At 31.9% G+C, this 16,323-nt stretch overlaps 1 long non-coding RNA gene across 4 annotated transcripts; it reads right to left on the minus strand.

Annotated features, from left to right (window-relative positions):
- Window positions 1–241: 241 nt before the first annotated feature.
- Window positions 242–15,991, minus strand: LOC143244873 (uncharacterized). Of its 4 annotated transcripts, none has more exons than XR_013025366.1 (4): window positions 15,841–15,991; window positions 14,709–14,834; window positions 7,875–7,940; window positions 242–743 (listed from the first exon to the last, which is right to left on the minus strand). It is a non-coding gene; the product is annotated as an uncharacterized LOC143244873 (long non-coding RNA). The 4 variants fall into 4 exon arrangements; XR_013025365.1 differs by having other exon boundaries at window positions 7,875–10,389; XR_013025368.1 differs by lacking the exon at window positions 242–743 and adding an exon at window positions 4,219–6,855.
- Between the last annotated feature and the right edge of the window lie 332 nt (window positions 15,992–16,323).

Here is a 16,323-nt window from a genome sequence, read left to right on the forward strand (position 1 = left end):
TCAGTACATATTATATACTTATTAATATGCTTTCAAAACAATTAAACGGAAATAAGCTCAAAACACTAAGAGTTTAATTTTTGTTTATTCGGTTACTTCACTCCCTATTAGGCCCAGCATGGCCAGGTGGGTTAAAACGTTTGATTCGTAATCCGAGGGTCAGGGGTTTGAATCCTTGTTGCACCAAACATGCTCGCTCCTTCAGCCGTGGGGATGTTATAATGTGACCGTCACTTCCACTACCAACGAATAGTTGGATTGACCATAACACTGTAACGCCCTCAGGGCCGAAAGAGCGAGTATGTTTGGTATGACGGGAATTCGAACTCGCGACACTCGGATTACGAGTCGAGTGCCGTAGCCACCTGGCCATGCCGGGCCTACACCTACTTGTTAATGCTGCTCATAGCTGTAAAATGTTCCAAGGTATAATTTTCACAGGTATCTAGATACTGACAAAGAATCTGATCAATCGTTCAGATTATAGAATAAATTAACATAACAACTCAATAATTGGAAACCAGTGAGATAACTCAAAGTGACTTTGTGTAAGACTATAAAGAAAGCAATAAATGCGTAACGGATTTACTAATGTACATGTCCTCCGCTGGTACAGCGATAAGTCTATGGATTTACGACCCTAAAATCAACGGTTCGATTCACCTCGGTGGGTTCAGCAGATAGCCAATGACTCCCAGACTGCGATTCGAACATCCTAAGAACCAGATCCTACCAGACCGTCTCTGCAAAACAGCAGTTGACTTTGTATTTTGTTCTTCCTTGGAAATGTTGAACCAAAAAATAAATCTAGACTTTTCTTATACATGTATTAAAGTGGTGCTAGTACAAAATTATATTTACGATAGTATATTAAAATAATATTAAGTATAATTTGATACCTCATATATTTGTTAGCAAAAATTTAATTAGTATGGTATAAAAATATTAACTTTGAAACTTTATAGTTCGTCAAATGTAACAGAATGGAGAAAAGTAAAATATTTGTTTGTTCCAATTGGTCTTGTGTATAAATGTGAAATAAGCTTGTTAATCGCAACATTATGAACATAATGTTCACAGTATATACCACCAAAAACATACATACATAAGTTATTGATAAATTAAGTTTTAATTTTGCAAAACTGCCAAATGGTAGAGAAAAATGAAACTTAACATAAAAAAACCTTCAATGGCCGCAGCACTTGAATTTAGTTTTAGCAGAGTTACAGTAAATTGATCTATTATACCTTGTTCTCTTTTTATTAGCTATATTTATACTCCAAAATTACCAATCGTATGGCATGCGTATACCAATTTATTTTATTACATATCAGGATTTTTACCAAACTACTCTTAAGTCAATATGTTTAAGGAAGGATTAGAATAAATTAATCTATGAGATCTTGGACGTTGTCAAATACATCAATCGAAATAACTTAGCCTTCTGAGTCCAAAACTGTAATTAGATTTCAAATAGATCAAGAGATGACGGAGATACAAGCTCAAAGCTTGTACTTGAAAAAAGTTGAAGTCATTCTATAAGCCAATATGTTACGGCTGAAAATATGCACCTACAAGAAAAGATGCAACGCACTACCAGAATTTTAGGCTGTTGCTCATTTTTATTATGGTATAACTACATTGAATTATCTGTAAATAAAACATATCTTCAAATATGTACTAATACAGAGGTAAAATATTCGTTTTCTCCAGTTCATGAAAGCAGAATATTCAACTACCACCTCACTTTAACTAAGTGATATAAAAATCAAAACACTTTTAGCTATTGTATGATGAAGAAAAAGGCAGTTAGTCTTAACATTCAATATGTAACGGATTTGCTATTACATATATATATATTTTACCATCTATACTTGTTTCAGTTTAATATTTCTAATATATTAGAAATGCACGTAAATTACATTATTAAGTGTGTATTGAGAAAGTTTCGCCTATTCTCTAAATTTGTAGAATATTCTCAAGTGTAAGAATTGACAATATATGTATTACGAAAGCACTAACGTAGCTTTGAATATTGTTGCCAACTGAACTTCTGAGAACATCTCCTTAAGCTTTTTACACGGTACCCAACGCAATGTGGAGAGACAATTTTATATTGTTGGTTTACTACAGCTGATACACTATAAGCCTTGGAAGCTATAATTGTGATTAACAGAGATATTATGGATGTTTGACCAGGAATGTTTATACATTTCGAACATAACAAACCATTTATTTTCAGTGATTTGAACTTCGTTAGAGAAAAGTCACCTTGTAAGCAGGGTGAGGCCAGCCAAAAATATAGTTAGCTAACTAGCCATTAAGTGAAGTGTAACAATAGCAACTCAGAATTAATTCGCTCATTGTGAACCATCGATAAAATATTCAGATCCATAACACATAGAAGACTAGTATCGTATGTAAGCATGTAAAACTTTTGTGTATAAATAATTATTTGCAATAACCGTTATTATAAACTGTATTTTTGTTTGTACATTAAAATATATCCATGTTAAGAAAGAAGACTGTGTGTATCAATATTGTTAGCAAATACCATACACTTGATATATATAGGCATTCAATTAAGTTCTTTAAAAAGAAAGGTGCTTTCGAAAGGTGGAGTTTTCTTCATAAGAATATAAGATTTTATGTTTATGTCAATTTGTTTTTAGCATACAGGGGAGTAGGCAAAAAGTGTCCCTCTTTAATCATTTTGTAGACTAATTCGAAATAGAATGTCTAAGAAACTACAAGGGGAACATAACACATTTATGAGAAAATGTAACTGAAAGCCAGTGTCAATTGAAACTAGGATCTGAGATCATATTTGAACAAAAATCTTCGAGTACATTCTAAATAGATACAGTTTTACATATTTTTTCTGCTATCTAATGAGCGATATAGCAAATTAAAAATAATTTAAAGAGGGGCCACTTTTGTCCAACCCCTTTATTTTTTATAATATCATGAAACTGAAGTGAATATGAACTGTTGGGTAGATATAAACATGATTTACAGAAATAGCTTTTGTTAATACAACCACATTGGTTTTTTTTTAATTTAAGTTATTTACCACTGTACTTCTGGTTTTTTGGAAGTAGTATGATGAGTTAAAGCTAGTTTATTTGTGTGTAATAAAAACGTATCAAGTATTTGTTGTAACGTAAAAGATAATATGTACATTCATTAAGCGTATGAAGTTATGTTTCTAGTATAGTATAATTTGAAGCAATGAGTAGCGTTTAAATGCTCGCCTTAATAAAAAATATTCTAAGTATGCACACTAAAGACGAGTATTTTTGTATGTGTTGTACTTTCGATCATCCTCGAAAGATAAGCAGCACAACAGTATTTCAAAAATAACTGTTTTCTCTTATGAACCAAACAATAAAAAACTGATTCCGATAGTTCTCTCTCTGACTTACTGTTTGCCACTACACAATGTATTACAATAGCCCAATGCTTTGTAAGTTTCGTTTGAAAATAATACTGTGTTCTGTTTACGACAGCGTGTTTTTAAGAGAAATATTCAATTGAAGTAAATGATAATGATATTTAATACCGGGATCTAAATTAACAGTAAATTTGACAGGTATTTTAAAGTTAAAGTTGTGATTCTTTACGGATAACGTGTTTGTTAACATGATAGAATAAAGGAGAAATAGTTTGTCTGTATAAATTTTTGACATCAAGTATTAATGTTCTTTTGTTTGACAAAAGCATTTACTTAAATGGTGTTGGTAAAAGCTGTTTGTTTTGTACATATTATACTGGTAAATTGTCTCTTTGCGTATAGATTTAAAAACCTTTTAGGGTGAGGTTCTTCAAAGTTCAGATTGCAACAATTTTTGTAGATACGTTAGTGCTTTTGCAAAATATGTATTATTGATTCTTACACTCAAGAATATTTTACAAATTTAAAGAATATCTGGAATGTTTACAATATCAAATTAACAATATAAGTTTCATGCATTTCTAAATATATATTAAACTAAAATAAAAATTGGTATTAAATATATATTAGCAATTCCATTACAGATCTTTCCTTAGAAAATTAAAAATTGACATTAGACAATTTAAACTAAAATATTATATATACATTGCAAATAATACATGAAATATAATACATTGTCAAAGAATTATAAAACTTCAATAATTATGACAATATATAACATAATTAATACAAATAATCTTATGATAATTAAATTACGTAGCACGTGAAAATGCTTAAACACGAATGTTTTCTTTTTGGCTCAATGCATTCAATAATCACGCAACTGAGAGGTTCTTCAAAAGCTGATAAAGGTTTTAAAAGACCAACAGTAATTTCCTGGTTAGATTTTCCATTTAATTGATATGTATAACAAGTTTTACAAGATGAAAACATGTTGCCTAGTTTTCAAAAGAAATCTCTCACAATTTTGTCAAAAGTCTTATTGACCAGACTATACTCTCGTCCTCTGAGCATGTGCCTATCAGTTGCTTTTGGCTTATTTTCGAAGCATGAGCTAGAGTCATAGCACATGAGGAATCCTCAATTTTAGTGATTGAACAAATACAAGTTTTTGTCGAAATGGTAGAAAATTCTTTTTTTATGAAAATTAGTTTTATGTATTAAAGTAAAACCATCGGAAAGAACAGTTGCTCCCTGTAGCATTTCAATTTTCTTTTCATTCAAGATCGTCACTTACATAATGTTTAGATGGCCCTACAAAGCCAAATAATTCGGACCTTCGGCTCGTAAATTTGTAGTTGTTGGTTCAAATCCTTCATCACACCAAACATGCTCGCTTTTTCATTCATGGGGCATTATAACGTTACGACCAATTCCACTATTCGTTGGTAAGAAAATTAGCTCAAGAGTTGAAAGTGAATGGTGATAACTAATTGTCTTCCGTTTATTCTTACACTGCTAAATTAGGGACGGCTAGCGCAGATAGCCGGCGAGTAGCTTTGCGCGAAATTCAAAACAATGTTTAAGCTCCTCAATTAAACATAATTGTCTTAGTTTGCCAAAAGTGTTGCCAATATGTATAAAATTACACCATCGATAATAATAAGCCTCTGTTTGTGTAGGCAAATTCCATATACGTTTGACTATTTTACTTGCGGTAACCTCGAAATTTTAACAATAGGCCTCCGATACTAACTCGTATTCTTGAAAATAGCTACTTTAACCTTATTATAATCTGTGCAGCCTTCTAGAGAGAGAGTGGCATAAGCTTGTGTTTTAACAGATAAAACACTTTATAATAATAATGACTATTTTTGAGTGAGCCATTCCATGGATTGGGCAACCTTTCCAAAATGTTGGAAATACTTAGCAACTCTATTTTAATTAAATGATGATACTTTAACACTTTGATTGTCACTTTGTGTTGGTTGATCAGAATTGAGTCTAATTTCCAGTTCTTTCAGCCTATTTTCTTTCTCAGCTTCTTCGATTCGAGATTTTTCTTATTTCTCACTTATCTTTATCACTCAACTTTGATTAACTAGTGGAAACACTAGTGTATTGCCTAATGCTTCCTCAAACAACAAATTATCATCGACCAGTATTTCATTAATACACTCTTTAGTCCATTTCTTCTTGTTGATTTGTTTACTTCTAATTCTAAAATTTTTGCCACTTCTTGCAATTTACTTTTGTTATACCTTTCAATTTGTTCGAGGAAGAGTGATTCAATAAAATCTTGATAATTAGACACGATAAATTATTGTTGGCACTGATAAATCTAAATTGAATTAATGTTTGAATTTTAACTTAGAACGAATTTTGTCTTTGATACAGATCTCGAACACAAGCCACCAACTTATTATTGTTACATAGTATAACTTATGTCAGACGAGTCTCCAATTTGTTATGTTATGCTTTCAAATAGCCGAAAACTTCATTTAGAATTTGGAAGTTAATTGAATGTCGATATGTTTCGAATTTATGATATTTACAAACAAGATTGAGTTTTACAGTTTTCTTTTCTAACATAAATATATTTTAATATACAAATAACAATACACTTTATAATAAAACAGTTATTACAAATAATAATTTATATACAAAAGTTTTACAAACAATACTGAGTCTTCTATTTGGTATGGAACTGAATATTTTATCGACGGTTCACGATGAGCAAATTAATTCTTAATTGATATTGTTACAGTTCTCTTAATGACTAACTAGCTAGCTCTCTATTCTTGAATGACCTAACCATTTACAAGCTGACTTTTTTCTGACGAAGATATTAATGTCCTCTCAGAAATACTAACATCCGGAGTCAATTCACTGAAGTTGTATGGTTTGTAATGCTTGAAATCTATAACTGTTCCTGGTCAAATATATATATAGTTTCCCGTTAATCACAATTATAGCTTCCAAGCGTTTTAATATACAACTGTAGCAAAACAGTAATTTTAGGCTGTCTCTTGTTGTGTCGATTTATAAACTTATAAAGAGATGGTCTCAGAAGTTCAGTTGGCAGCAATATTCGAAGATACACTAGAGCTTTCGTTAAACATATATTATTTATTCTTACTTGCGAGATTATTGTATAAGTTTAGAGATTAGGCGGTACTCTCGCAATAAGCAATCGAACATACTCGCCCTTTCAAGTGTAAAGGCGTTATAATTGTACGTTTAATTTCACAATTTTTTGGTAAAAGAGTAGCCCAAGAGTTGGTGGTGGGTGGTGTTGAGAAGCTGCCTTCCTTCTAGTCTATCAGCACTAAATTAGGGATGTATAGCGCGGATAGCTCCTGTGCGGAATTCAAAACTATCTAAATCTTCTGGAATTCTTTCCTATTCTCATGAAAGCCTCCAATGATTGAAAGAATAGCCTTGCCCAGAAAATCCTAAAACTTTAGAAATATATACATTTGTAATAAAAGCATTTATATAAGTAAAATTACGTTATAATTATATTTAAACTAGCAAGATATACATATGTACAATAATAGGTATTCAGAATAACTTACATTTAATGTAATTATGTATGTTTTTGGGACAGTTGATAAATTTTATGAATTATTATTTTAGTTTTAGTTTTTCTGGGGAAATAATTTTCTTTTTAAAATTCATTGTATTGTTTGAACAAAACAGTCATTGGATTTGTAAAAAAAAATATTTCGAGTAATTAGAACTAAAAGTATTTCGAGAATATTGATTTGTTTGTTTATGAACTTCGCGCAAAGCTACACAAGGGCTATCTGCGCTCACTTTTTTTAATTTCGATCAAAGTTACACGAGGGCTATATGCGCTAGCCGTCCTTAATTTAACAGTGTAAGAATAGAGGGAAGGCAGCTAGTCGTCACCACCCACCGCCAATTCTTGGGCTACTCTTTTACTAACGAATAGTGGGATTGACAGTAACATTATAGCCCACGGTTGAAAGGGCGAGAATGTTTGGTCCGACCGTGATTCGAACCCGAGGCCCTCGGATTGCGAGTCGAATGTCTTAACCCACCTGGCTATGCCGGGCCCTGCACTCACTTCGAGAATAACTAAGCAATTAAACATGTATTCTTAGAACACTAATCAGTTTACCTATAAATTACCTTATATGTGCATAATACCTCATGTGAAAAAATACAATGTATCTTTTAAATTCTAGTTTTTGTTTTTCTTCTATTTGAAATATCTGGGCAAATAAAAAATCATATCTATAAATATTTACATATCTCAGTGTTTCTTATATGTGTAAATGGAAAATTTAAATGGAATATTTACTGCTATGAAAAATATTTTACCGCAAAATTTGTAAATGAAAATATGTACGTTACACACACACACATATATGTTAAAATTAAAGTTGAGTTTCATAACCAAACAGTTCTACTTTATTTCAGAAACAATAAAAGTATTTTGAAAACTACTTACCTTTCCTTCTAATTTTGAATGGTCGTATTTCAAAACTGTTCATCACTGCTCTAACTTTTATTGTTCCTAGACGTTTAAGTACAAACAAAACAAGAAGACAGAAAACATTGAAATATTGACACAACATAAAACCTTAAGGCAATAAATGGTCAGATCCGATTGCATGACTGCGTTTGTTAAAACAAATAGGACATTATGTTTGTTGAAAACATACCGAGCCTGTAATGTAAAGAGTAAAATGCACACAATTTTATTTCAGGTCATAAAAAAAAAGAAGAGACCCGTTTTACAGTTATGAAGATAACGATTGCTCAGCCAATCTTCTAAACTACCTGTAGCATGCTAAATGCTAAAATTTAATATCTGTTTTTATGACGTTTCCGGTGGTTAGACATATTTTATAACAACATTGCAAAATTCGATTAAATATAGATTGTTCTACATAAAATACATTTTAATGTGTTTTGTTTTCTACAAACGTCTTGAAAAAGAGAGGCATTTTCTGAAATAATATATTGTGAAGTCATATGAATTTTAGCTAAGCACTAAGTCTTTTTTTTTTTTTTGGAATTTCGCACAAAGCTACTCGATGGCTATCTGTCCCTAATTTAGCAGTGTAAGACTAGAAGGAAGGCAGCTAGTCATCACCACCCACCGCCAATTCTTGGGTGTAGCCAACTCTTGGGCTACTCTTTTATTAACGAATAGTGAGATTGACCGTCACATTATACACCCCCACGGTTGGGAGGGCGAGCATGTTTTGCGCGACGCGGGCGCGAACCCGCGACCCTCGGATTACAAGTCACACGCCTTACGCGCTTAGTCATGCCAGGCCCAAGCACTAAGTCAGAGTTAGTGTTTGTTTGCACTGTTATGTGTTACTTTAAACATATTTCATTTTGTGATGTTTCTTAAAATGGATGACAATAATTAAACGTATATAATTTAGAAAGACCAAAGGACCTGCTGGTCAACATCGACCATCCCATCCACTATATTAAAAAAAATTTTAATGTATCGAAACCTAACCAAATATAAGTAGTGAAAATTAATATGAATTTCTTCAAACACAAAATTACGTTGAATGGTTTTACAAATAAGTTGAAATGTTTAATTGTTGCAATTTGTTGTTAGTGTTTTAGTGTAAAACAGGTTTAAAATGTGAAGAGTTAATTCGCTTGATATGAACAACTTGCACTGTGGTCATGCATTAGCATGTCGCCGCAACTTCGGTGTGGAGACACAGCCGACAGGTTTAGCACCAACATTTTTGGTTATGGCAAATTCTCAACCATTTGACAGATCAATGTTTCAACGGAAAGATTTATGGTTTGTGCATTATATGTCACAGTTCTGTCTGAGAAAAGAGTTATATAAGTAAATAGAAAAAGAGATGTAAGACCCAATGTGCAACATAATTCACAAATAATTTGTCTTCGTAAAGAAAATGTTACCCACAAATGCATAACACATCATTTATACACTTAAAAAAAGAACGAAACTGCAGAAACCGCGTAAAAATACTTTGCAAGTGAAGAATAAAAGTTTATTGCAACAAGAGACATAAAGGTGACCGATCAAGAGGTGATAAGTCTTACTACTATGGTTCACCTAGTGTAGAGAAAATGTTTCGTAAGGTATTATTACTACTGCAAGTTTTTTTTGTTGCTTTTCTATATATTTTGGAACTTGTGGTAGATGATATGGGAGTTGTGAACTTAATTCAAGGTTCATTTTGTTTCTGACGTCTAACCTGCTGTGTACTGGCACTGGCCCACTGGAAAGTGATGTTGTTCAAAAAATGGGATACCCGTGGAATGTATTCCAGACCCGTGTTTAAGCCTTCCATACCTTCCGGAAGACAGGATTCCACCGTTGACAAGGATACCATAGAAATCGTGTTGAGGTCTTAAAAAATAAACAATACAGTCAGTCATTGCTACCACGCAATCGTCTGTCCATGGGAGGATCAAGTTCCGAGAGAAGAGGGCCAGTTGGCTTGGTTCAACACATACTGAAGCACAGGGTCTGGTGGCATCCATCATGGAAAATATCTCGCAAAACGATACGAAATTTATCACTGCCTTTCGGATCACTGTACTCTTTCCAAGAAAAAACGAGAGAAAAGTGAAAGGAAGTATACAGAAAAATTAATGGCAGTAAAAGACTGACTAGGTGCATGAAAATAAATATAAGAACCACTATGAAAGAGAAATGTTTGTGAACCGAGAGCACATGCTTTATAGAATAACCCATTCCATCAATATTAGCACCATTCCAGAGGGGATTATTTTCATTAAATTATCTTAGTGTTAAAAGTGGAGATAACAACTGTTCAATGAGAGCATCAAGATCTGGTTGATCACAAGTCTCTCCAGAAGATAGATAAAGAGAACAAACAAAAATAGTTCAACCAAAGGAAACACATATTGCGACAGCCTCCAAGGGTGTATTGAGCCGCAAAGACAGGGTGAGCACATGTTCGGCCATCAGTGGCACCCCTCCATGAACTCGCCTATCATACAAGAAGAAAATATCCGGTACATGTTCTTAAAAAAATGGAAAAAAAAATCTTTAGATATAAAAAATGTATTCCACAAAAATATTTCAAATGTTACACTTTAAATTTTTAGAAAATGAGTCTAAAACTTAATAAAATATTACATTTTTCGATATTTTGGTATTTAAATTTTAAAAGTCTTAAATAATTATTATCAAATAATTTAAACTAATTATTTTCTCACTAAACTAATCAGTAGAAACGTATTTTTTTAGAAGTATTTAAAACGTCTTATATGTTTTGGTGCTTCTCATTACGTTAAGTTAGCCATGGCATGAAGTTAAGATGTTTTATAAATTGTATTCTGAACGTATATACAGAATTCCTTCATGATTTTACAGCGATCTCGTGTAACAAGTTTCGCAGCCATTATCATACTTTGATGAAGAACCATTATTCCAATGCTTTTAATTACGTATAAAACGCAAACATGCGATATAACGTTTTAATTTGACATTAGGATACGCTATTAATTAGGTCACAAACTTGGATACATTTAAGTGTGTTTAGAATATCTAACACATGTACAAATAGTGAAAGTTTGTTTTCTGCTTGTCGTTATTTGATTTATAACACAAGTCATCTGACAGATACGGATAAATAGAAACTAACAAAAGTTAAATAAATTAAAAAAGTAAACTTTACACTCACTTTGTGTATGTATGTGTATATATATATTTATAATAGTTTGCCCTTTGAAGGCGCGGGATGACCTTGTAATACAACCCTGCATTTAGAGCTGGCGAACCAGGTTCGAATCTGTACGATATTACATGTTTCTGGACCTATAAATTACAAGTTCTTGATAATAGTTATTTTCAGTCATTTGACGTGAGTGATATGGTGTTGCTGACTTGAGGCTTTCTCTCTAATCACTAGTTCGAAATGAGAGAGAGCGGCTGTTAGTTTTAATAGCTTTGTCAGAATTAGAACATACAAATGCTTTTGGTGACAAAATGCAACACTTTTACGTACTTATAGTTGTTTATATAAACATATTAAAGTAATTTGTGACAAACTTTATCCTTCAGCCGAAGCTGAACAATTTCTTCAATAGTTGATGTACTCAGTGCTTCATTAGTTAGGATATGTCATTAAAATACATATTTACAATGTTGTTTAGAAATAATTCCTTAAAGTGCTTGTTGAAAATAAAAATTTGTTGCGTTCATCATGTGAAAAACGTATAATTTCGTGCTTTGTTCTCTGATATTTCTAGTACACTTCATCACGCATGAGAAATTTATATGTGAATAGTATATGAAAATGTGCTGTTACTGTTAAAAATGTAAACATCTCTTGTGAAACTAAAATTTTTATTCGCCATACTTACTTGAAATAGTAACGGTTGCATAAGGCATTGTATGTCAGTGTGTTGTAAGGTAATATTAATAGTTAAAGATACTTTGTAGAACTAACATTTACAAGGAGTTACTTGAAATACCGAATCATATATCTGGGTTTTAAATTAAAGTAACACGATGAATTTAGAGTATCTTTTAAGACTAACATCTATATTTATATTACAGTTTAGTCTGACATAACGAACAGCGTATAAGATATTCTATTCAGAAGTTAAGCTAAGAGAACACGTCAAATTAGATGATACTACTACATTAAGGTGCAAATACCCCTCCACATACTAATTAAGGAAGTTGCAGGTTTTTCAGATTCTTAATTTCATAAAGTATTTTAAAATATATATTTGTAGTTTGAACTTCCTGAAGTATTTAAATATTTTCTAGAAATAACGAAAATCTAGTTATTGCTAAATGAAGTAGATAATAACATGTATTAGATTTTATTTACTGGGGTTTCATAGTTTATTAAAATGTATGTAATAGATTAAACTGTATAAAGGCTAATAACTACTAGTACAGATATATATATTGCTGTGCGGCTTTGTAGGCATTTCAAAAATCGCAATAAAATATTTACACAAGTATGAGTTTATTCTTAACTAAGAATGTTATCAATAAGAATTGGTTTCAAACGCTATATCATCATTTTAATCACAGAGGTGATATCTGTATTAATTTTTTTTGTAATATTTGTATTGTTAGAATGAAAGTTACATTTTCGTGTAATATATTTTTCAATCTTGAGCTATTACTTTTAGCTTTTGTTAGTATACTGTTATCATGTTTCAAAAGATAGGATTTAATACCATAAAGTTAGCGATTGAGTCAACTCGTCTGTTAAAATAATTATTTTAATATAGTTCTGACTCATGACGTTTTCATGGGCGTTTTCCTGTTTGTGGAATTGTTAACCAAGTCATAGAATAACCCACCAGTCGAAGGGAGGTGCCTCAGCATTTTGTCGCTAACGAAATGTTCTTTAATTTATATAAATAATTCTGTTTTTTCTTTCAGTTTGAAGGAACATCAATTCCTAAAAACACTTTTAAGAGAAGTTAGTTACAGGTTTACTTTTTAGAAATCTAAAAAAAATTATAAATGTTACTCCTAAGGCAATAGTACAACAAAATAGTTTTCAACACTAGGTGAAACTTTCAAACTTTTATTGTCATTCCCCCTTTTTAAAGTTTTTATATTCTAACTTAGTCATCTCAATTTAGAGTAGGAGGCAGTTCGCCATATTGTGCAAACGGGTCTACTAGTAACTAAAACAATTGGAATAAACCAAGTAAACGAAATAATCAATTACATTTTATGTTAAATTTACAACTATATAGCTACGATGGGAAATTATCTATGTGTAAATGATTTGTATATTATTTTAGTCAGAAGACTACTGGACTAAAATGATATATAAATAAATTATTTAAAAGGTAAATTTACAACTGAAGCTATAACAAATAAGAATAACAAAACAATTAAAATATTTATTAAAATAATAAAGTTTATTATGGAGATTATAAAGCACTTTTGAAGTGAGATGGAACAGCGGATCGGTATATAAAAAAAGGCAATACAGACTTAACACCACAAGCTTCTATTTTATCAAAAGGGTTCTAAATCTCGATAGCAAAAGATGAAAAATACAACAGATTCTCATCAATGATAATACTTACCAACAGTTCTCTTGAAGTACGAATTAAAATGATACATTCTGTTTTACAATTATCCTGTCAGGAAAGCTCAATTTCTTGGAGTATTTCTTTTGACGTTATTAAAAATGCCCTATACCATGTGTGTCTGTTCATGCAAACAGTTTCATTGCGATAATAGTACAGCTAATTAGCTGATCAAACAATTTTATACGTGGTAACATAAAAAAATCCCTAGAAAAAATGTAAAAATAAAATTTGACAAATAATTTGCTTTTATTTTGTTTCACTTTGTTTTGAATTCAGAGCATCGAAGTATTTTTATAGAAAAAATTGTTTGATAACAGAATTTTTATCAAGATACGCTGATATGTTCATTACTATCGTCCTAAAGTGGAACCATAGATATTTTGGGCACGTTTCAACAACTATTTTTTTAATTCTGTTCCACATCATTTATGATTAATGGTCACAGGAAATGTCTTCTACTATGTTTAAGCGTCTATCTGTGAGATCAGTTGCTAAAATAACATACTTTTTAGTTTTTAAGATCTTCTGAAATTAAAACCTAATGACAATATTTTTCAAAATGACGTTCAGTGCTTGTTTCTTATTGATGCATTTTGTAATGTTTTCAAATGTTTCTTTGTTTACTATACACCAAGCACACATGAAAAACCATAACTCTTCCGCTATTAGAAGTTCGCAACTATATTGATGATGGGTGCAACAACAAAAATAAGTTATTCAGTACATTATGTTCTGATCTTTGGTTGACTGAAAATTAAATAATATATAACTGTCGATTGCCAGAGCTAAGAAATGGCTCGAGGAGAAATAGCTACTATCTAACAAAATGCAGCTATGCCTCCATCTTGCCTGACCCGAGCTCTAGGGTGTAGACTGCTTTAACCGGCTCTTCTACGCTGATGAACAAACTCCTTTGTCATTGGGTACGAATCAGAACAATTTTATTTTTAATTGGAGAAACTTATATTTTAAGCCCATCTTCCAGTGGATGAGAATTTACATGAAACAGGAAAATTCTTATTTTTATACATGTACAATATAATATTCAAGCAAACCGCCTGTATTATCTGTATTTTATGGCTTGAAAAGACATAGTAAGATTTTCGCAAAAAATATAATATAACTAGTTTAAGATAGCGTTGAAATGGAATAACTTTTATGTGTTATAATAATTTATCAGTTGTTTAGATCACTTTTAGAAAAAGAAGTTATAAGCAAAATGAATATTTACTCATTTCCTTTCAAACTACCCCCAGTGGCACAGCGGTATGTCTTCGGACTTACAACGATAGGAACCGGGTTTCTATATCCGTGGTTGGCAGAGTTCAGCTAGCCCGTTGTGTAGCTTCGTGCTTAACTACAAATAAACAAACATCCTTTTCAAACGATTAATTTATAGAGTAACTTATAGAGTGTTAAGCTTAACTATTTCCGAAAGTGGAAGCAACCTGAAATTAATAGGCTTTGAAAACAGATAAATAAAAGTTTGATTATTTTTTTAAAATTTACAAAACAACTTCATTAAGGTTGATTACCCTCTTCTTACTGACAAATGTGGTTTAATTGTGTCTCGATATTCTGCAAATGAGGTACCGTTATTGATAATTCTTTAGTTTTACTCTAAGTACTGACTCCAATCCTTTTTAATTTCTGAAATGTTTAAAAGCTGTAAGAATCCATATCATGTAGCTTTCATGGTTAGCATACTCATTACACTCTTTGAAGTGTTTGTTTATTTTATAAGTTAGCGCAAAGTTACACGAGGGCTATCTGCGCTAGCCGTCCCTGATTCAGCAGTGTAAGACTGGAGGGAAGACAGCTAGTCATCACCAACCACCGCTAACTTTTGAGCTATTCGTTTACCAATGAATAGTAGGATTGACTTATACATTATAACGTCACCATGGCTGAAAGGGCGAGCATGGATGGTGTGATGGGGATTCGAACTCCCTACCCTCGGATTACGAGTCGAACGCTTTAACCGACCTGGCCATGCCGGGCCTGTCTTTGAAGTGTGTCTTGATGCATTTTTAACGATAATCTCTGAATCTTTCTTTTGTCATTTGTCCTCTCTTTTGTTTCGCCAACTACCTTTCTTTTTTAAAATTAAATGAACACACACATATATATATATATAATACATTCTGGTATAGTTGAACCTAAACGATTAAATTTTCTAATAACTTTTACTATTTTAATGTAATTTTGAATTTCGTTTTACAGTACATTTTAAAAGTAAAACGCTTGTATTTATAGAAATATACAATAAAAATTAAATTATTCAACAATATTATTATATTTTCTTACTGAAAGTATAACAAGACTACTAACAGCTAGTTTCTACACTGAAAGTCACAACTTACGTCGTTGTTTCTCTTCAGCCTTTGTCAGTTTAATATAACTTTCTGTGACCTAAGGAAGGCATTCGTTCACATGGTGTTCAAGTCTACAAATAAGCGAACATATCGCCTCTCCCATTTTACAACTGGATTCAGCTAATATTTACATACTGCAGTTGTTGACTGTCGCTGTGTTAAAATCTCCGCTTCACTAAAAGCGAAGGCGTCACAAAAACGAGTATGGTCTGCAAAATGTAACCCCATACCTGTTCGTCCGGTTTCGCTATTTACTCAGCTGACATAACGCACTATTGCCATTTCCCGGGTACACCACTATAAACCGTCAGTTTTTTCATGGGTTATTACTATCAATAAGTAGCCTATTGTATTTATTCAACATGGTTAACGTAAAAGTGAAACATAATTGGAAACGATTTCACGAAATCTATGAAGTCTATTAAATTCACAATAAGTGTAAAATTAAAGAGTTAGAAGGATACAGTTCGT

Source organism: Tachypleus tridentatus, chromosome 2, assembly GCF_004210375.1.
Source record: "Tachypleus tridentatus isolate NWPU-2018 chromosome 2, ASM421037v1, whole genome shotgun sequence".
NCBI classification, from domain to species: Eukaryota; Metazoa; Arthropoda; class Merostomata; order Xiphosura; family Limulidae; genus Tachypleus; species Tachypleus tridentatus.